We start from the raw sequence: 20872 nt of genomic DNA on the forward strand, positions 1-20872 counted from the left end.
CACAGTCTGTGACAGGCCATGCCTGGCTTTGGCTGAGCTCAAAGCTCATCTGCAAACCCATGGAAAACGAGCCTCCACCAACTATTCTGTCTCTATGTCCGTGTAGACCTTTCAATGCAGTGTCTGCCAGAAGTTTTGCAAATCCAACGGAAGCATCAAAAGACATTTTAAGATCCACAAAGATCAGAATTTATCTGCAGCTCTTGGTGGTCCACGTCGGATGTGCAGTCTGTGTGGATGTCTTTTCAGAACATTGTCTGGTTAAAAAACCCACATCAGATGCCGTGATGGTGCTAAGGCGTAGGTACAGGATGTGGTCAAACGTTGCATAAGGAGTAGACAACTACCACCATATCTATGTATGGATGAGTATATATATATTCTAGTATTAAGACTTGTAATGGCCATTCTGGACGAAAACAAATGAAACATGATGTAGAGTTAAACTAAGGATTAATAAAAGCATTGAAGGGTTTCAGTAGAACAGATCCCCCTCACTATCACTTTCGTAGATCCATGACTACAGTACAAGATCCATGCACGAGAAGCAGCGAAGTGCAGCAGAACACGATACCACGTGGTTGAAAATCGAGCTCCCTAAGCACATAGTCTTGTTTATATCTAAAAGTAAAATAAAAAGGAAATAGCACGAGTGGGGTTCGAACCCACGCGGACATTTGTCCATTGGAACTTAAGTCCAACGCCTTAACCACTCGGCCATCGTGCTGCTTGTGGTTTACTTTCTGGAAATAATGTATCTGTTTATGGAGATCAAACCAGACATGCAGCCTAGAGGCTACTATAGCCTTGAGCCGACCAAAAGCCTTGGTAGACGGAAACTGAAGGAAGCCCGTCCTGTATATATATTTATATGCGTGTCTTTGTGTCTGTGTTTGTCCCCCCACCATCGCTGACACACACACACACAACAACCTTCTCTCAGTCTCCACCTATCAAATCCAGTCACGAATAAGTGGTCGGCTTGGGGCTAATGCACAAATTATTGAGAATGAGCCTGGGATTCTGTGGCCAGAAACAGAAATATGTAAATGACATGTTAATCAGATTATGAAGTCTCTAATTATTAACCACGTCATTAGACATGAAAGAATCTAAAACAATTAGCTCTTGACTGGATTTCATAAACAGATACATTATTTCTGGGACAGTGAACGTCATCAGCACGATGGCCGAGGGGTTAAGGCGTTGGACTCAAGTTCCAATGGACAAGTGTCCGCGTGGGTTCGAACCCCACTCGTGCTAACGCCATTTTTTATATTTTACTTTCAGGCACAGGGATTGCTATGTGGTGAACAAGCTTGATTTTCAACCACGTTGTTTCGTGTTCACTCCCACTGCGCGGCATCTTATGCAAGTATCTTCTATTACAGTCCTCGACCAGTCCAAATATTAGGGATAGAGCTTTTGTAGTTGTTCCTACGTGGAAATACACCACCTCATTTGTTATGCATATGCATACATATATATATATATATGTGGGGGGGGGGGGGGGGGTGCGTGTGTGTGTCTGTGTGTATGTGTATATATGTATGCATGTATGTATATATGTATGTATGTATATATGTAAGTATGTATGTATGGGAAAAGTGTGGAGTGGAGTGAAAGCATGTAAGAGGAGAGGATAACACACGTAAGACTCAAAACAGACCCAAGGAAGAATGCATCGCGACGGTGAACGACAATGACCTTTTTGCGTGCACAGTCTGTGACAGGCCATGCCTGGCTTTGGCTGAGCTCAAAGCTCATCTGCAAACCCATGGAAAACGAGCCTCCACCAACTATTCTGTCTCTATGTCCGTGTAGACCTTTCAATGCAGTGTCTGCCAGAAGTTTTGCAAATCCAACGGAAGCATCAAAAGACATTTTAAGATCCACAAAGATCAGAATTTATCTGCAGCTCTTGGTGGTCCACGTCGGATGTGCAGTCTGTGTGGATGTCTTTTCAGAACATTGTCTGGTTAAAAAGCCCACATCAGATGCCGTGATGGTGCTAAGGCGTAGGTACAGGATGTGGTCAAACGTTGCATAAGGAGTAGACAACTACCACCATATCTATGTATGGATGAGTATATATATATTCTAGTATTAAGACTTGTAATGGCCATTCTGGACGAAAACAAATGAAACATGATGTAGAGTTAAACTAAGGATTAATAAGAGCATTGAAGGGTTTCAGTAGAACAGATCCCCCTCACTATCACTTTCGTAGATCCATGACTACAGTACAAGATCCATGCACGAGAAGCAGCGAAGTGCAGCAGAACACGATACCACGTGGTTGAAAATCGAGCTCCCTAAGCACATAGTCTTGTTTATATCTAAAAGTAAAATAAAAACGGAATAGCACGAGTGGGGTTCGAACCCACGCGGACATTTGTCCATTGGAACTTAAGTCCAACGCCTTAACCACTCAGCCATCGTGCTGCTTGTGGTTTACTTTCTGGAAATAATGTATCTGTTTATGGAGATCAAACCAGACATGCAGCCTAGAGGCTACTATAGCCTTGAGCCGACCAAAAGCCTTGGTAGACGGAAACTGAAGGAAACCCGTCCTGTATATATATTTATATGCGTGTCTTTGTGTCTGTGTTTGTCCCCCCACCATCGCTGACACACACACACACACACACACACACAACAACCTTCTCTCAGTCTCCACCTATCACATCCAGTCACGAATAAGTGGTCGGCTTGGGGCTAATGCACAAATTATTGAGACTGAGCCTGGGATTCTGTGGCCAGAAACAGAAATATGTAAATGACATGTTAATCAGATTATGAAGTCTCTAATTATTAACCACGTCATTAGACATGAAAGAATCTAAAACAATTAGCTCTTGAGTGGATTTCATAAACAGATACATTATTTCTGGGACAGTGAACGTCATCAGCACGATGGCCGAGGGGTTAAGGCGTTGGACTCAAGTTCCAATGGACAAGTGTCCGCGGGGGTTCGAACCCCACTCGTGCTAACGTCTTTTTTTATATTTTACTTTCAGGCACAGGGATTGCTATGTGGTGAACAAGCTTGATTTTCAACCACGTTGTTTCGTGTTCACTCCCACTGCGCGGCATCTTATGCAAGTATCTTCTATTACAGTCCTCGACCAGTCCAAATATTAGGGATAGAGCTTTTGTAGTTGTTCCTACGTGGAAATACACCACCTCATTTGTTATGCATATGCATACATATATATATATATATATGTGGGGGGGGGGTGCGTGTGTGTGTCTGTGTGTATGTGTATATATGTATGCATGTATGTATATATGTATGTATGTATATATGTAAGTATGTATGTATGGGAAAAGTGTGGCGTGGAGTGAAAGCATGTAAGAGGAGAGGATAACACACGTAAGACTCAAAACAGACCCAAGGAAGAATGCATCGCGACGGTGAATGACAATGACCTTTTTGCGTGCACAGTCTGTGACAGGCCATGCCTGGCTTTGGCTGAGTTCAAAGCTCATCTGCAAACCCATGGAAAACGAGCCTCCACCAACTATTCTGTCTCTATGTCCGTGTAGACCTTTCAATGCAGTGTCTGCCAGAAGTTTTGCAAATCCAACGGAAGCATCAAAAGACATTTTAAGATCCACAAAGATCAGAATTTATCTGCAGCTCTTGGTGGTCCACGTCGGATGTGCAGTCTGTGTGGATGTCTTTTCAGAACATTGTCTGGTTAAAAAACCCACATCAGATGCCGTGATGGTGCTAAGGCGTAGGTACAGCATGTGGTCAAACGTTGCATAAGGAGTAGACAACTACCACCATATCTATGTATGGATTAGTATATATATATTCTAGTATTAAGACTTGTAATGGCCATTCTGGACGAAAACAAATGAAACATGATGTAGAGTTAAACTAAAGATTAATAAAAGCATTGAAGGGTCTCAGTAGAACAGATCCCCCTCACTATCACTTTCGTAGATCCATGACTACAGTACAAGATCCATGCACAAGAAGCAGCGATGTGCAGCAGAACACGATACCACGTGGTTGAAAATCGAGCTCCCTAAGCACATAGTTTTGTTTATATCTAAAAGTAAAATAAAAAGGAAATAGCACGAGTGGGGTTCGAACCCACGCGGACACTTGTCCATTGGAACTTAAGTCCAACGCCTTAACCACTCGGCCAGCGTGCTGCTTGTGCTTAAGCCTCTGGAAATAATGTATCTGTTTATGGAGATGAAATCAGACATGCAACCTAGATGGAAATGCTTTAAAATTCTTTCATGTCTAATAAAGTGGTCAATTCTCAACCAATTAACAACACATTTACGTATTTCACTTTCCAACCTCATGGCTCCACGTTTAGTCCCACTGCCTGGCACCTTGCGCTAGTGTCTCTTGCTATCGGCAAGGATGAAAATCGAGCTCTCTAATCACATACTCATGTTTATATGTCTAGAAATAAAATAAAAACGAAATAGCACGAGTGGGGTTCGAACCCACGCGGACACTTGTCCATTGGAACTTAAGTCCAACGCCTTAACCACTCGGCCATCGTGCTGCTTGTGGTTTATTTTCTGGAAATAATGTATCTGTTTATGGAGATCAAACCAGAAATGCAGCCTAGAGCCTACTATAGCCTTGAGCCGACCAAAAGCCTTGGTAGACGGAAAATGAAGGAAGCCCGTCCTGTATATATATTTATATGCGTGTCTTTGTGTCTGTGTTTGTCCCCCCACCATCGCTGACACACACACACACACACACACACAACGACCTTCTCTCAGTTTCCACCTATCAAATGCAGTCACGAATAAGTGGTCGGCTTGGGGCTAATGCACAAATTATTGAGACTGAGCCTGGGATTCTGTGGCCAGAAACAGAAATATGTAAATGACATATTAATCAGATTATGAAGTCTCTAATTATTAACCACGTCATTAGACATGAAAGAATCTAAAACAATTAGCTCTTGACTGGATTTCATAAGCAGATACGTTATTTCTGGGACGGTTAACGGCAGCAGCACGATGGCCGAGTAGTTACGGCGTTTGACTTAAGTTCCAATGGACAAGTGTCCGCGTGGTTTCGAACCCCACTCGTGTTAGTAATCTTTTATGTATTAGGCACAGCGATGGCTATGTGGTGAAGAAGCTTGATTTGCAACCACGTTGTTTCTTGTTCGGTCCCAATGCGCGATTTCTTGTGCAAGTATTAGTGGGGTGGGGCTTTTCTATTTTCTGTCTGTCTCCCTATTAGTCCTCCCGTCTGTCTTACCTGCTTGTTCTGTGTTTGTGTGTGTATATATATATGTGTGTGTACATATATGTTGTTTTATTCTTTTAGCGTTTTACTTGTTTCAGTCATTTGATTGCCGTCATACTGGAGCACCGCCTTAAAAGGGATTAGTCGAAGAAATTATAAGCCTAGCACTTATTCCATCGTTCTCGTTCGCCAAACACACCATAATCGGTTGTCAAGCGACGATGGGGAGGAACAAGAACAGATATACATAAATATATACCTATATATATACCATGGCATTTCGTCCGACTCGACATTCTGAGTTCAAATTTCGCCGAGGTCGACACTGCCTTTTATCATTTCGGCGTCCATAAAATGAATACCAGTTGAGTACCGGTGTCGATGTGATCGACTAAATCCCTCCACCGAAATGTGTGGCTTTGTTTCAAAATTTGAAGCCAATAATAAGTTTTCCAGGGGTACTCAGCCACTCTCAAACCACTCGGATCTGGGTTCAGTCCTATTCCGTGGTAACTTGGGCAAATGTCTTCTACTAAAGCCTCAAGCCGACCAAAGCCTTGGTAGACGGAAACTTAAAGAAGCCTGTCGTGTATATATATATATATATATATATATATATATATATATATATGTGTGTGTGTGCGTGTGTATGTGTGTGTGAGTCTTTGTGTCTGTTTTTGTCAGAAGCAGCGGAGTGCAACTGAACCCGACACCACGAGGATGAAAATCGGGCTCGCTAATCACATACTCATGTGTATGGCTAGAAATGAAATAAAAACGAAATAGCACGAGTGGGATTCGAACCCACGCGGACACTTGTCCATTGGAACTTAAGTCCGACGCCTTAACCACTCGGCCATCGTGCTGCTTGTGGTTTATTTTCTGGAAATAATGTATCTGTTTATGGAGATCAAACCAGACATGCAGCCTAGAGGCTACTATAGCCTTGAGCCGACCAAAAGCCTTGGTAGACGGAAACTGAAGGAAGCCCGTCCTGTATATATATTTATATGCGTGTCTTTGTGTCTGTGTTTGTCCCCCCACCATCGCTGACACTCACACACACACATACACACACACACACACACACACACACACACAACGACCTTCTCTCAGTTTCCGCCTATCAAATCCAGTCACGAATAAGTGGTCGGCTTGGGGCTAATGCACAAATTATTGAGACTGAGCCTGGGATTCTGTGGCCAGAAACAGAAATATGTAAATGACTTGTTAATCAGATTATGAAGTCTCTAATTATTAACCACGTCATTAGACATGAAAGAATCTAAAACAATTAGCTCTTGACTGGATTTCATAAACAGATACGTTATTTCTGGGACAGTGAACGTCAGCAGCACGATGGCCGAGTGGTTAAGGCGTTGGACTCAAGTTCCAATGGACAAGTATCCGCGTGGGTTCGAACCCCACTCGTTCTAATGTTTTTTTTATATTTTACTTTCAGGCACAGGGATTGCTATGTGGTGAAGAAGCTTGATTTGCAACCACGATGTTTCGTGTTCACTCCCACTGCGCGGCATCTCATGCAAGTATCTTCTATTATAGTCCTCGACCAGTGCAAATATTAGGGGATAGAGCTTTTGTAGTTGTTCCTACGTGGAAATACACCCCCTCTTTTGTTATGCATATGCATACATATATATATGTGTGGGGGTGAGTGTGTGTGTCTGTGTGTGTGTGTTTGACCCCCCCCCCCCACCATCGCTTGACTTATTGTTTTGTTTCTAAGCCTAGTACCTATTCAATCATTTTACTTTTGTCGAACCGCTAGATTACAGAGACATAAGTACATCAACACTGGTTGTCCAGTAGCGACGGGTGGAGACAAAGTCACACACACGCACACACACACATTATGTATATATATATAAATATATACTCACACACACACACAACGACCTTCTCTCAGTTCCTATCAAATCCAGTCACGAATAAGTGGTCGCCTCGCGGCTAATGCACGAATTATTGACACTGAACCTGGAATTATATGGCTAGGAAGCTAAGTACGTAAATGAGTTGTTAATCAGATTATAAAGTCTCTAATTATTAACCACATCATTAGACATGAAAGATTCTAAAACAATTAGCGCTTGACTGAATTTCAAAAACAGATACTTTATTTCTGGGTGCGAAGTCGTTAGCAGCACGATGGCCGAGTGGTTAAGGCGTTGGACTTAAGTTTCAATAGACAAGTATTCGCAAAGGTTCGAGACCCACTCGTGCTAATATCCTTTTTATCTTTTATTTTTAGGCACAGGGATGGCTATGTGGTGAAGAAGCTTGATTTGCAACTACGTTGTTTCGTGTTCACTCCCACTGCGCGGCATCTTATGCAAGTATCCTCTATTATGGTCCTCGACCGGTCCACCCCGAATTGTTTACGTGTCTGTCTTACTTCTTTCATCGGTGTATATATATGTATACGTATTCGTTAAATTATCTACATTGGACGGATATTTGTCCACATCTTTTTTGTTGGAAATACACCCCCTTTTTTATTATATATATACATATGTGTGTGTGTATGTATGTATGTATGTATGGTAAAAATTGTGGGGTGGAGTGAACGCATTTGAAGAGGAAAGGATAACGCATGTAAGACTCCAAAGAGGTCCAAGGAAGAATGCATCGATCGAGAAGGTGAATGACAATGACCTTTTTGCGTGCACAGTCTGTGACAGGCCATGCCTGACTTTGGCTGAGCTCAAAGCTTATCTGCAAACCCATGGAAATCGAGGCTCCACCAACTATTCTGTCTCTATGTCTATGTAGACCTTTGAATGCAGTGTCTGCCAGAAGTTTTGCAAATCCAACGGAAGCAACAAAAGACATCTTAAAATCCACAAAGATCAGAATTTATCTGCAGCTCTTGGTGGTCCACGTCGGATGTGCAGTCTGTGTGGATGTCTTTTCAGAACATTGTCTGGTTAAAAAACCCACATCAGATGCCGTGATGGTGCTAAGGCGTAGGTACAGGATGTGGTCAAACGTTGCATAAGGAGTAGACAACTACCACCATATCTATGTATGGATGAGTATATATATATTCTAGTATTAAGACCTGTAATGGCCATTCTGGACGAAAACAAATGAAACATGATGTAGAGTTAAACTAAGGATTAATAAAAGCATTGAAGGGTTTCATTAGAACAGATACCCCTCACTATCACTTTCGTAGATCCAGGACTACAGTACAAGATCCATGCACAAGAAGCAGCGAAGTGCAACAGAACACGATACCACGTGGTTGAAAATCGAGCTCCCTAAGCACATAGTCTTGTTTATATCTAAAAGTAAAATAGCACGAGTGGGGTTCGAACCCACGCGGACACTTGTCCATTGGAACTTAAGTCCAACGCCTTAACCACTCGGCCATCGTGCTGCTTGTCTTTAAGCCTCTGGAAATAGTGTATCTGTTTATGGAGATCAAACCAGAGATACAGCCTAGAGGGAAATGCTTTAAAATTCTTTCATGTCTAATAAAGTGGTCAATTCTCAACCAATTAACAACTCATTTACGTATCTCACTTTCCAACCTCATGGCTCCAGGTTCAGTCCCACTGCGTGGCACCTTGGGCTAGTGTTTCTTGCTATCGGCACGGGCCGATCAAGTCCCTGTGAGTGGATTTGTTAGACGAAAACTAAAAGAAGCACGTCGTGTGTCTTTGTATGTGTGTGTATGTATGTGTGTGTGCGTGTGTGTGTGTGTGTGTGTGTCTGTCTGTCTGTCTTTGTATCTGTGTTTGTTCCCCATCACCGCTTGATGACCGATGTTGATGTGCTTACGTCCTTGTAACCTATCGGGTGGACAAAAGAAACTGACAGAATGAGGCTTCAGCCGAAAACAAAGCAACTGGAGGCCATTCATTCGACTACAACTCACTGATGGCGGTGCCCCAGCATGGACGCGGTCCAATGACTGAAAGAAGAAAAAGGGATGAACGATGTATTTCCTTGTTGATTAGGATTGTGCCACGTAACGGATGGACATATAAGTAACTATGTAATTATGTGGTTATCCTATTGGCCTGTGCGAAGACAAGGGCTTTGCTCACCCGATCGAAAGACCACGGTTTCTATTCCTGGATAAAGCACTGCGTTGTGTTGTAAGCGCAACGCTTCTTTTCTCTTTGGTGCAGTCCACTCAGGTGCATAGGATAAAACCTGCGACGGATTAGCATCCCATCCAGGAGAGTAGGATGTGACATCGGTCGCCTTTACGCCATGGAAACTGAGTAACCGACCGTGTGAGTCGTAGGACTCGATACGGACTCGGAGATATTCAAGGGCAGAGAATATGTTACTTCATTGGTTTTGATGATTTAGGAAATAGAAAAGATGTATCTTTACCGGAGAGTAGTGCGAATGAAGGAACTGAAAGAATGACAGAGTAAGAGAATGACAGAATAAGAGAATGACAGAATAAGAGAATGACAGAATAAGAGAATGACAGAATAAGAGAATAAAAAAAGGGAGCTTTTCCTTGCTGTTGCGTATTACATATGGCATGTTAGTCTGTGTTTGAAGATTATCAGACAGGAGTAGTCAGGAATTTATAAAGAGGATAGGGGAGAAAGAAGGGAGAGAAAGAACAGGGAGATGCAGAGAGAGAGAGAGAGAGAGAGAGAGAGAGAGAGAGAGAGAGAGAGAGAGAGAGAGAGAGAGAGAGAGAGAGAGAGAGAGAGAGAGAGAGAGAGAGAGAGATAACGGTATATTCTTGTGCTGCTCCATTAAGGTGCAGGATTCAATGCGGGCGGGGAGGGAAGTGGATGAAAAAAATACAATTAGAGCGAATATAAAGCATAATCTGGAATAGAATAAGACATACAAATGTGCGTATCTGTGTGTGTGTGTGTGTGTGTGTGTGTATGTAAGTATATATGTATGTATGTTTGTATGTATATCTGTATGTATATATATATATATATATATATATATATATATATATATATATATATATATATATACAGAGTATGTGTGAGTGTAATTATTTTCTTTGCTTTACTAAACACGTGATGCGAGACGGTACTTTTTGCTTATTGATCGTGTGTTTCAGTGTGTATGTGTGTGTGTGTTTGAATGTGTGTGTGTGTGTGTGTGTGTGTGTGTGTGTGTGTGATAGAGCGAGTGAGTGCTTATATGTGCCTGTCTTTGTGTGTGTTCGTGCTTGAGTATGCGTGTACGTAACAAAATATGTGTGTGTTTGTATATGTGCGTGATGTGTAGATGTGAATGTGTCTGAATGTGCCCGTGTTTGCGTGTCTGTTCGTGTGTGTGTGTGTGTGTGTGAGTGTGTGCTGTCAATGTTATTAAGGAAGTAAATCTCTTCTCTCTCTTCTTTTTTTAAATGCAGCTTTAATGCATTATGCGTCTATGCAAATAAAGAGAATTATGTATGTTTGACTTGGTCATAATTGATCGATTGTAGTTTTTGAGACGAATATCTTGCATTATTCATAGAAATGAACTAAAAATCTTTGATACCATACTATACAATTCGATTGAAACGTGAGGTTTTAAGCCTTTTATTTTCTCTATCTCATCATTCTCTTCTCTTCTAACAGACTACACTATATTAAAGACTTAACCCTTACTGCATTGTAAGGGTGGAGAGGATAACACAATGCAACGCAGTAAACCTGAACGTGTCATAAATTGTTCAATTTTCTAACCGTTAATTGGATAGGCAGAAAATATAAATGTATTCAAAATAATGTCAGCCAGCCCGTTGTACTCAATGTTTTTACGCAACATTAACTCCGTACTGAAGCAGAATTTTCGAATATGGCGTCTCGTTTAGTTATATCATATCTCGTGTGAAATTTAAAGAGCTTATCACGCCGACATTTAAAGGTGGAAGTAACAGCTTCATAAACCGCATGAAGACTTCCCAAGAATTTTCAATAATATTTCAGAATTTCCAGCTCTTTCATAATCACGCTACGATGCGGGTCCTTCTTTCCGTGGCAGTCGAGCGTTTAGTCTTTTTAAATATTAAAATATCAATTGAATAACTGTGGCAACGATGAAAATAATTTGCCAAAGAAAAAAATATTGTAAGTACAAAGGGAATATATGACCACTACATATCTACGTACACACAGATACACAGACACACACACACACACACACACACACACACACACACATATATATATATATATATGCATATACGTGTATGTATGTATGTATGTATGTATGTATGTATGTATGCATTTATGTTTGTATGTAACGTACTGAGGTTGTCGTAGGCCATTTTCTCTTTTCAATCTAGATTTCTTTTAAGCAGATACTTCTCAAAGATTAAAAGGAAAATTTATATTAATGCTACGAAGAGCAGCAGGAGGTGCAAATCTCAGTCATATCGGCAGCATTAACGCAATCACGTACATATATATATATATATATATATATATATATGCAAGTATGTATATATGTATATGTATATATCTATGTATATACGCGCGCACATGCCACAATATGGTTGAGTTTGTATGTGCGACTGTAGAGATAAGAACGTTTACGTAATTTCGTATTCACCGGACTAAACTAGTTCCATTACGCAAGAACAGGTTCTTTTAAAGGATTCTCCGTATAAAAAGACTATAAAATATCATTAAATTAAGGAAATATTTGATACTGTTTATTTATTTTTTTATGTGATTATGAAATAATATTCGCCTTTCAAAAATGCTTAGAAATCCCCACTTTTTTTTTTTTTTTTTTGCATAGCACCCTAAATTGAAAGTTCCATTTTAACTGTATAATTTTTCACACAATCTTTCTCCTTTTCTCTCTCTCACTTCCTCTCCCTCTTTCGCTCTCTCTCTCTCTCTCTCTCTCTCTCCCTCTTTCTCTCTCTTTTTCCTCTCTCTCTGTCAATATGTATCTAAGCACGTACTTATATACATGTACGCTTATACATATATATATATATTAAAAATATTAATAAGCATTGCTTATGATTTATATAAACACACACACGTATTTATATATATATATATATATATATATATATATATATATATATATATATATATATATATATATGAGTATATGCATATATATGTACATGTACGTATATACGTTCATCTACATGTACATATAGATACATAACTGGGTACATGACGTGGCAAAAGAACAAGGACAAAATGGTAAACAAGGTGCAACAAACAAGCAGGCCACATAGAAACATCCCCTACATCAGCTGCCACCATTAAAACTCAAGCCGACTTTCGTAAATAAGCTCCTGGTAAAGAAAATGTTATAAGGGTTCTTAACTTGTCAAATCGTCATCATTATTCCATCCCTAGTACATATATGTATATATGTATGTATATATATATATATATATATATAATATATATATGTGTGCATGTGTGTTTGTGTGTGTGTGTGTGTGTGTGTGTGTGTGTGTGTGTACGTTTACATATGAGTGTACGCATATATATATATTTTTTATACATATATATATTATATATACATATTTACATATGTATGTATATATTTATATATATATATTTATTTATTTATGTGTTTCAGCCAAGTGGCTGCGGTCATGCTGGTGCACCACCAGCGAGGGCGGGGGAAAATAATGACAATTGACAATATAATAGCATGTATGTTATACACATGCGCGTGCGTATGTGTGTGTGTCGGTGTGAGTAAGTCATAAAATATGTACACTAAATGTAAAAATACAAACAAAATATATTATTCCAAATACGGTATTTATGCAAATGTAATCCATATTGTTTTGTCCATTTTGCTTGCAGCACACTTTTTTTTATTTATTTTCTTTTTGTATTTTTTATTATATATGATTGAAACTTTTGATATTTTATACAACTTCCGTAGCCTGGTCATAATTTGAGCTGCGTTTTTCTAATACTTCTATCCTTGTTTATCACGGGGTTTTGGTTACAAAACTATACATCGATAAAAAATCATCTCTACGCAATTTGTAAATGAATCGAATGGTAAATTCATTGCCACCTAACTTCTGCCCCACGACAACGAAACTTCGAATGCCACATATTTTCTTGAGCCCCACTACCTCTTCTTTCGCCGTTTGTAATTATCAGACGCATTTGATGTTTTTTTCCACTCACCGCTCCCATAAAAAAAATAATAATAATAATAAATGCGCCCTTTTAAAGCCTAGCCAGGCTCATGGGCCCGGTTTCCCGGTTTCAATGGCGTATGCGTTCCCCAGCTGGACGGGACGCTAGTCCATCGCAGCATTACTCATTTTTGCCAGCTGAGTGGACTGGAGCAACGTGAAACCCGGTCCAGGAATCGAAACCACAATCTTACGATCATGGTGCTGACACCCTAACCACTAAGCCACGCGCCTCCACTCACTGCTCCCATGTGATTGTAAATTCGTATAAAACAGTGATTCTCAACCATTTTTGCCCATGGATCTCCTTGGTTCTTATTTACTCATGGGTGGGATCCTCAAAGCCATTCGATGTCTAAGAACTCCTATTACATTTTTATTATTGAATATTAGGAAAGCGGCGAGCTGGCAGGATGGTTAGCACGCCGAGCGAAATGCTTAGCGGTATTTCATCCGTTTTTACGGTCTGAGTTCAAATTCCGCCTAAGTCGACTTTGCCTTTCATCCTTTCAGGGTTGATAAATTAAGTACTAGTGGATCACTGGGGTCGATGTAATCGATCGGTCCCCTCCCAGCAGAAATTTCAGGCCTTATGCCTTTTGTAGAAAGGATTTATTGAACATTTAGGTGGCGAGCTGGAAGAATGTTTAGCACGCCGGGAAAAATGCTGAGGGGTAATTCGTTTGCTGCTACGTTCTGAGTTCAAATTCTGCCGAGGTCGACTTTGCCTCTCATCCGTTCAGAGTCGATAAATTAAGTACCAGTTGAGTACTGGATCGATATAACCGACTTAACTCCTCCCCTAAGATTTCAGGCCTTGTGCCTATAGGAGAAAGGATTGTTGAATATTAGGAACTGTATTAAAAATTTGTTTAAATATTTTGCTTATTGTAGAAATATGACTAGTTTATCACACTTAAATTTTAACAAAATCTTATATGGATCCACAAGGGCCAAATGGACCTCGGTTGAGCACCATAGTTACAAAACAGACGCAGCGTTTCGGCACGGTGATGTAAACACAGGTGATAGGCAATGCATTCTGGATAACTGATTGTTATGGATGGTCACTGAAGCGAAGTTTGCGATACAGGAAGAATCTTCGATAGATCAACTCCGTGATAAACGTAACATGGTTCACGCTTGCGCGCGGCGTGTTTTGCTGGATCAGTGGTGAATGAATCAACGATAAAGCAAAGAACATTTAGTGAAGTGAGAGTAGCACTTTGGAATAGAAAACCAATATTCTCTTTTTCCCTTTTTGATGTACTGAGCACAGTTTTAGTTGGGTCTTTCATTATGTACCGAAACGAGGACCAACCCCTATTTATATCATCCTGTTTCCCTTGGTTTTTTCTCCTAAGGTTTGAGAGATTTTTCTACATTACTTTCTTATATGTCCCGGTGGCGACATTGTCCGAACCCTCGTCCCATGGTGACGACATATTTCGTCGTCTCTACGGGACTGATCCGAACGGCGTAACTTCGCCGACAGACCCTGTTGACTGTGTCAGCCCACAATTTATTCATAGTGGACCAGCCCACTTCTAGCCTGGGGGCGTCCGCCAGAACTCTTTCTATAATAGCCTTTATTATTCTGTCCAGTAGTTCTGACGAAATTGTATTTTACCGAAGTATTTGGTAGTGATCAATACAAACCACAGCGGCGAGCTTGGCAGAATCTTTAGCACGCCGAGCAAAATGCTTAGTGGTATTTCGTCTCCTGCTACGTTCTGAGTTCAAATTCCGCCGACGTCGACTTTGCCTTTCATCCCTTCGGATGTAAAGCATTCGAAAGAATAAAGATACCACATCATCCATCACGCAGATTACGCGTTTGTGCCTTCGGTAGAGGGGTCCGTTAGAAAAATACACTGCAGTCTCCATGCAATGTCAGCACAACCTGCAATAAGCTTGCAAATTATTCTGGAAGTCACGGACTGGGAACACAAGCGATGCGAGTCCTGGCACCCTGAAGCAATTCCAAGAGGGAACACTTGTTAAAGATTGAGGAAAAAGGAAAAAAGGAAAGTTTAAGACAGTTGCTTGTGACTGGACCCCAAAGATGATATAGTTAAACACCCTACGACCCCTCCAAGAATAGTAGGCAGAGAAGCTGGATGGATGAATGGATGGATGGATGGACGGACGGACGGACGGATGGGCGGATTTTGTGGTGGGATCCACTGTCAAATCACTCTCAGCAGTTGCGTTACGTATACATTCTTGCATTATTTACATTTGACGGATATTTGTCCTCATCTTGTTTGTTGTTAACACAACGTTTCGGCTGATATACCCTCCAGCCTTCATCAGGTGTCTTGGGGAAATTTCAAACCTGGGTTCTCGTTCCTAAGGTATTTTTCGATGTTATTATATTATTATTATTATTCAGTAGTTTTATTTTTATAACGTGCTTTCATTTCACTACCGAGCGCAGCTCTGTGCGCCTTGAGTATGTGCTGTGGTTTGCTGTGGTGCTCTTATGTTTACTGTATTTATTATTATTATTATTATTATTCAGTAGTTTTATTTTTATAACGTGCTTTCACTTCACTACCGAGCGCAGCTCTGTGCGCCTTGGGTATGTGCTGTGGTTTGCTGTGGTGCTCTTATGTTTACTGTATTGAAAGTGTTTTGCGTAGAATGTGTGCAGTACCCAGTAGTGCAATTTTCTGTATGTTATATATATTTGTAAGTCCTGGTGTTTTTGTTATGTATTTGTCTGAATATTTTTTTATTATACCTAAGGCACCTACTATGATAGGAATTGTTTCTGTTTTTAGATTCCACATTCGAGTTATCTCTATTTCCAGGTCTTTGTATTTTGAAAGTTTTTCCATTTCTTTTAGAGAAACGTTGTCATCTGCTGGTATTGAAACATCAATCAGAAGGCATTTTTTTCCTTCATGATCTTTGACAACTATATCTGGTCTATTTGCCTTAATTTCTCTATCTGTGTGTATTGGCATATCCCAGAGTATGGTTGCTTTCTCGTTTTCTGTGACCTTTTCTGGCGTGTGTTTATACCATCTTTTTTCTGTTGCTATTCCATAATGTTGGCATAGCTTCCAGTGTATATAGGTCCCAGCTCTGTCGTGTCTGTGAATATATTCCTTCTTAGCCAGGACTGGGCAGCCAGAGATAATATGATTTATTGTTTCTTGTCGATCTCCACATATTCTACAGTTACTTGTTATATTTCTTTTCATTATGTGTTTTTGGTAATTTCTGGTGGGGAGGCTTTGGTCTTGTGCAGCAATTAAAAATCCTTCAGTCTCTGCTTTGAGTCCTGAGCTTCTCAGCCATTGCTGGGATTTTTCTCTGTCTATTTCTTTCGCATTTAGTTTAGCCCAGTATTTACCATGTAGGGGCTTTTCTTGCCATCGTTTTATCATGGTCCGTTGCTGTTCTAGTTTTAGTTTGGATTTCATTTGTTTTATAGCTTTTGTTGTTTCTTCTTCTTCTTCTTCGTATTTGTTAGGTAGATTGATTTCTTGTTTGTATTTGTCAGCTTCCTTAAATACTGAAAACAGTTTTTTGTTTTGCTCGTGTTTTGTGGCTATTTGTATTAGTTTCCCTTGCTTCTGGAGTAGGTATTTTTGCAGTCCTATGGTGGTTATTTTATAATAGTTTTCTAGCTGTATAAGACCCCTGCCACCTTCTGTGCGTTGTATATATAGCCTTTCTATGTCAGATTTTGGGTGGTGCATCCTATATCCTGTCATTATTTTTCTTGTTTTCTTGTCTATTTTACATAGTTCGTTTAGTGTCCAGTTAAGGATGTTGTAGCTGTAGCTTATAACTGGGACAGCTAAAGTGTTGATACCCATTATCTTGTTTTTAGCATTGAGCTCTGTTTTTAGTAGTGATCTAACTCGTCTATAGTACTCTTTCTTTATTTTTTCTTTCATTTGTGTATGTTGTATCCTATCTAGTTATTATTATTATTATTATTATTATTATTATTATTATTATTATTTTTCAGGTCACTGTCTGGAATCGATCTCGAATCTTGGGGTTAATAGCACGGGCATATGGCATATGGCGTAGTGGTTAAGAGCGCGGGCTACTAACCCCAAGATTCCGAGTTCGATTCCAGGCAGTGACCTGAATGATGATAACAATAATAATAATAATACTTACCACACAGCCACTCTGACGCCCAGTATTGCTTAGTTTGAGGTTAAATAAGGGATTTAGTTGGGCTGCATTCCAAAATCAGAGTTAAACACAAAGGGTCTGTAGCTACTCAGTCTAAAATGTCGTTGAACTAAGTTAAGACCAAAACTGCTTGTTGTTAGTCTATGATATCATCTGTTCTTGGAGAAGACATGCAGGGTTTGATTGATCCTTCTGGCGGTGGAGCCACAAAGTCCGGCTGGAAAATAAACAACCGAGAGATGGAATTTTAAGGTAGTGACACAAATTTCATCATTATCGAAGGTCAAAAGCTAACAGAGGTCAGCCACATTACGTGTCCGGGCAATGGAGTGACTGTTGATGGATCAGAACTCAGAACATGAAGAGTCGATGCGCTTACCATTCTGTCAGTTTTGAAACAATAATAAAAACATTTTTAAGAAGATCTTGAACTGTTTGTCAAGTCTTTCACTATCTCTGATAAGTTATTCATCTTAGGAGATTTTAATGCCAGATTCGATGCTGGTCATGACAACTGGGAGCATAGAAATGGCAAACAAGTCATTAGGGTAGTTTTATTGTAGCAGACTGTTATTTCTGAACTTTAGTGCTTCATACAACCTGACTTTTACAAATAACCATTTTTGCCTCTCTCGTGACCGATCATTCACTCTTTGGTTTGCAGACTTAAAATGGTAATTATGCGCGAAAGAAATCTGCACGCAAAGAGGTCGAAGGATAGAATGAGTATTTCAAAACTCAGAAACAGTGAAATAATACAATTATTTTTTTTTTCCAGACAGCCGAACGAAAATCTAAAATAATACATTAATCCGGGAAGCATTAGAATGAAAATTTTAAAGAGATGTGTATAAATCAAAACTGAATTTACTGAATAAAAAGGGAGATGATTTCTCCGACTGATTTTGATAAAAGATTAAGAGATTAAACGCGTGTGAAGCAGCACTATGCACCAAAAACATTAATAATCTCAATTAAAAACAGGAGACTGCTATGTTCGCAGTCTAGTTTAATCCTTTCTACTCTAGACACAAGGCCTGAAATTTGGTTTTGAGGGGCCAGTCGATTAGATCGACCCCACTATGCAACTGGTACTTAATTTATCGACCCCGAAAATATGAAAGACAAAGTCGACATCGGTGGTATTTGAACTCAGAACGTAAAGGCAGACGAAATACCGCTAAGCATTTCGTCCGGCGTGCTAACGATTCGGCCAGCTCGCCGCCTTTTTTTATAAATAATATTCTTTTCTACTCGAGGCACAAGGACCGAAATTTGGAGGAGGGAGCCAGTCGATTAGATCGACCCCAGTATACAACTGGTACTTAATTTATCGACCCCGAAAGTATAAAAGGCAAAGTCGACTTCGGCGGAACTTGAACTCAGAACGTAACGGTAGAAGAAATACCGCTGAGCTAACGATTCTGCCAGCTCGCCGCCTAAATCTTCACAGTCTAATTTAATGGAGACGGCATAAAATCTGTGAGATAGAGCTTATCGAAGAAAATAATGGTGTGTTATTCTGTGTATATATGGATAGCAAACTGACTAGACACTTCAAAAGAGAGCGAATAGTCCTTGGCACTGTGGTTCATCATCGTTATTGCTATTGCTTTCGTCTTTGTGTTCTTTGCTTTTTTTTTTTAATTCTTGCTTTTATCCATCTGACACAAAATCCCTGTGATCATCTCGGAATTTTAGGAATATATAAAATTTTATAGTCAAATTTGACTTTCTCGTTTTCTTCCCCAAGCGAGTAAGATATGATTTAAGAAAGATTTCGTTTTAATTCCTACCAAATCTAGCAATCCCGTTGGAGGTCTCCAATGAGCTCGAAGCCATCATTTTGAGATTCTACAACCACAGGAAACTAAACTGCGGCATGAAAATCCAAAAATCTAAATCGTGGCGTTGAAACCGTTGAAAGTATTTTCTTTAGACCACGATGAATAAAGAAAAAATATACAGGGAAATTTCGGTAAGTTATTCACAAATATTATTTGCCACGGAATGCTAAGTGCCAATCCGAATAGATATTGGGGACTTCCATCTGGTAATGATCTTTAAACCATCATTCGATCGTGTTTACTGTTAGCATAGATCGATCAAGCAGGGAATTGTTTTGGGTCAAAAAGGATCCAGATATAGGTTGCCTGTTTAATGTTTTTTTGGAAACATTTGTCTAAGAACCGTTTGAAGCAAAATAGTTCGGTCTTAATGCATACCTATACACACACTCACAAGCGTGTATATATATATATATATATATATATATATATATATATATATATATATATATATATATATATATATATATATATATATATATATATATATATATATATATATATATATATATATATATATATATCTCTATGTGGCTCGTGTGTTCTCGTCTACGTTTGTGTGCAATGTCCTGTACCCAGATATGCACCTATACATACAGGTGGATGTCGGTATGCACATACCTGTACGTATATATGCATATACTCATTTACTTTTGTTTTTACATGATTGAACGCAGCGTCTCACAAAAATTGTAAGTAGTTCGTAAACTTATCCTCCGACGCTACTCTATCTCTTTCTCTTTCCTTTCTCTCCCCCCTCGTTCTTCCTCTGTACTACTACGTATCTCGCCTTACCCCTCATGTTCTTCCTCTGTTACTACTACGTATCTCCTTTCCCCCTCGTATTTCCTCTCTTTCTCTTTTCCTCTCGTTGCTCACCATTCTTCTACTTCCTCCCTCTCTTTCTCCCTCTACCACTCTCTCTCTTCCCTTTACACCGGCATGGTCACATGCTTCCGGTCAATAATCCTTTCCTTCCTTGGCTTTCGCCAAGTAACACACGCGACCACTGTCTCTCTCGGTTCCGTGCCTCATCGCGTTCATACACACATAATTTTTCTCGTCTGGCCGTAAAGCCTTCTGTTTGTTTTCCTGTCTTGTTTTTCGTCCGCCACTACATTCCTCCATGGCTAGATTTAATTTGCGTATACAGATTTAATCTGCGATCCATGGGACGAGCCGTTTTAACGTTGCGTCCTGCCCGAAGCTCGTCGAAACGCCGGTGTTAAAACGTGGGTAGCTGAAGAAGTAGAATGTTCTCTATGTGGCTCGTGTGTTCTCGTCTACGTTTGTGTGCAATGTCCTGTACCCAGATATGCACCTATACATACAGGTGGATGTCGGTATGCACATACCTGTACGTATATATGCATATACTCATTTACTTTTGTTTTTACATGATTGAACGCAGCGTCTCACAAAAATTGTAAGTAGTTCGTAAACTTATCCTCCGACGCTACTCTATCTCTTTCTCTTTCC

At 39.9% G+C, this 20872-nt stretch overlaps 9 non-coding genes across 9 annotated transcripts; 3 read left to right on the top strand and 6 right to left on the bottom strand.

Moving 5' to 3' along the window:
- Positions 1–644: 644 nt before the first annotated feature.
- On the bottom strand, positions 645–727 carry Trnal-uaa (transfer RNA leucine (anticodon UAA)). Its single transcript has one exon. It is a non-coding gene; the product is annotated as a tRNA-Leu (tRNA).
- A 453-nt stretch (positions 728–1180) lies between these two features.
- Positions 1181–1263, top strand: Trnal-caa (transfer RNA leucine (anticodon CAA)). Its single transcript has one exon. It is a non-coding gene; the product is annotated as a tRNA-Leu (tRNA).
- A 1099-nt stretch (positions 1264–2362) lies between these two features.
- Positions 2363–2445, bottom strand: Trnal-uaa (transfer RNA leucine (anticodon UAA)). Its single transcript has one exon. It is a non-coding gene; the product is annotated as a tRNA-Leu (tRNA).
- A 465-nt stretch (positions 2446–2910) lies between these two features.
- On the top strand, positions 2911–2993 carry Trnal-caa (transfer RNA leucine (anticodon CAA)). The gene has a single exon. It is a non-coding gene; the product is annotated as a tRNA-Leu (tRNA).
- A 1094-nt stretch (positions 2994–4087) lies between these two features.
- On the bottom strand, positions 4088–4170 carry Trnal-uaa (transfer RNA leucine (anticodon UAA)). Its single transcript has one exon. It is a non-coding gene; the product is annotated as a tRNA-Leu (tRNA).
- Positions 4171–4455: 285 nt separating this feature from the next.
- Positions 4456–4538, bottom strand: Trnal-uaa (transfer RNA leucine (anticodon UAA)). Its single transcript has one exon. It is a non-coding gene; the product is annotated as a tRNA-Leu (tRNA).
- Positions 4539–6025: 1487 nt separating this feature from the next.
- On the bottom strand, positions 6026–6108 carry Trnal-uaa (transfer RNA leucine (anticodon UAA)). The gene has a single exon. It is a non-coding gene; the product is annotated as a tRNA-Leu (tRNA).
- A 487-nt stretch (positions 6109–6595) lies between these two features.
- On the top strand, positions 6596–6678 carry Trnal-caa (transfer RNA leucine (anticodon CAA)). The gene has a single exon. It is a non-coding gene; the product is annotated as a tRNA-Leu (tRNA).
- A 1881-nt stretch (positions 6679–8559) lies between these two features.
- Trnal-uaa (transfer RNA leucine (anticodon UAA)) lies at positions 8560–8642 on the bottom strand. The gene has a single exon. It is a non-coding gene; the product is annotated as a tRNA-Leu (tRNA).
- Between the last annotated feature and the right edge of the window lie 12230 nt (positions 8643–20872).

The sequence above is a fragment of the Octopus bimaculoides genome, chromosome 4 (genome assembly GCF_046866305.1).
Source record: "Octopus bimaculoides isolate indiv1 chromosome 4, ASM4686630v1, whole genome shotgun sequence".
NCBI classification, from domain to species: Eukaryota; Metazoa; Mollusca; class Cephalopoda; order Octopoda; family Octopodidae; genus Octopus; species Octopus bimaculoides.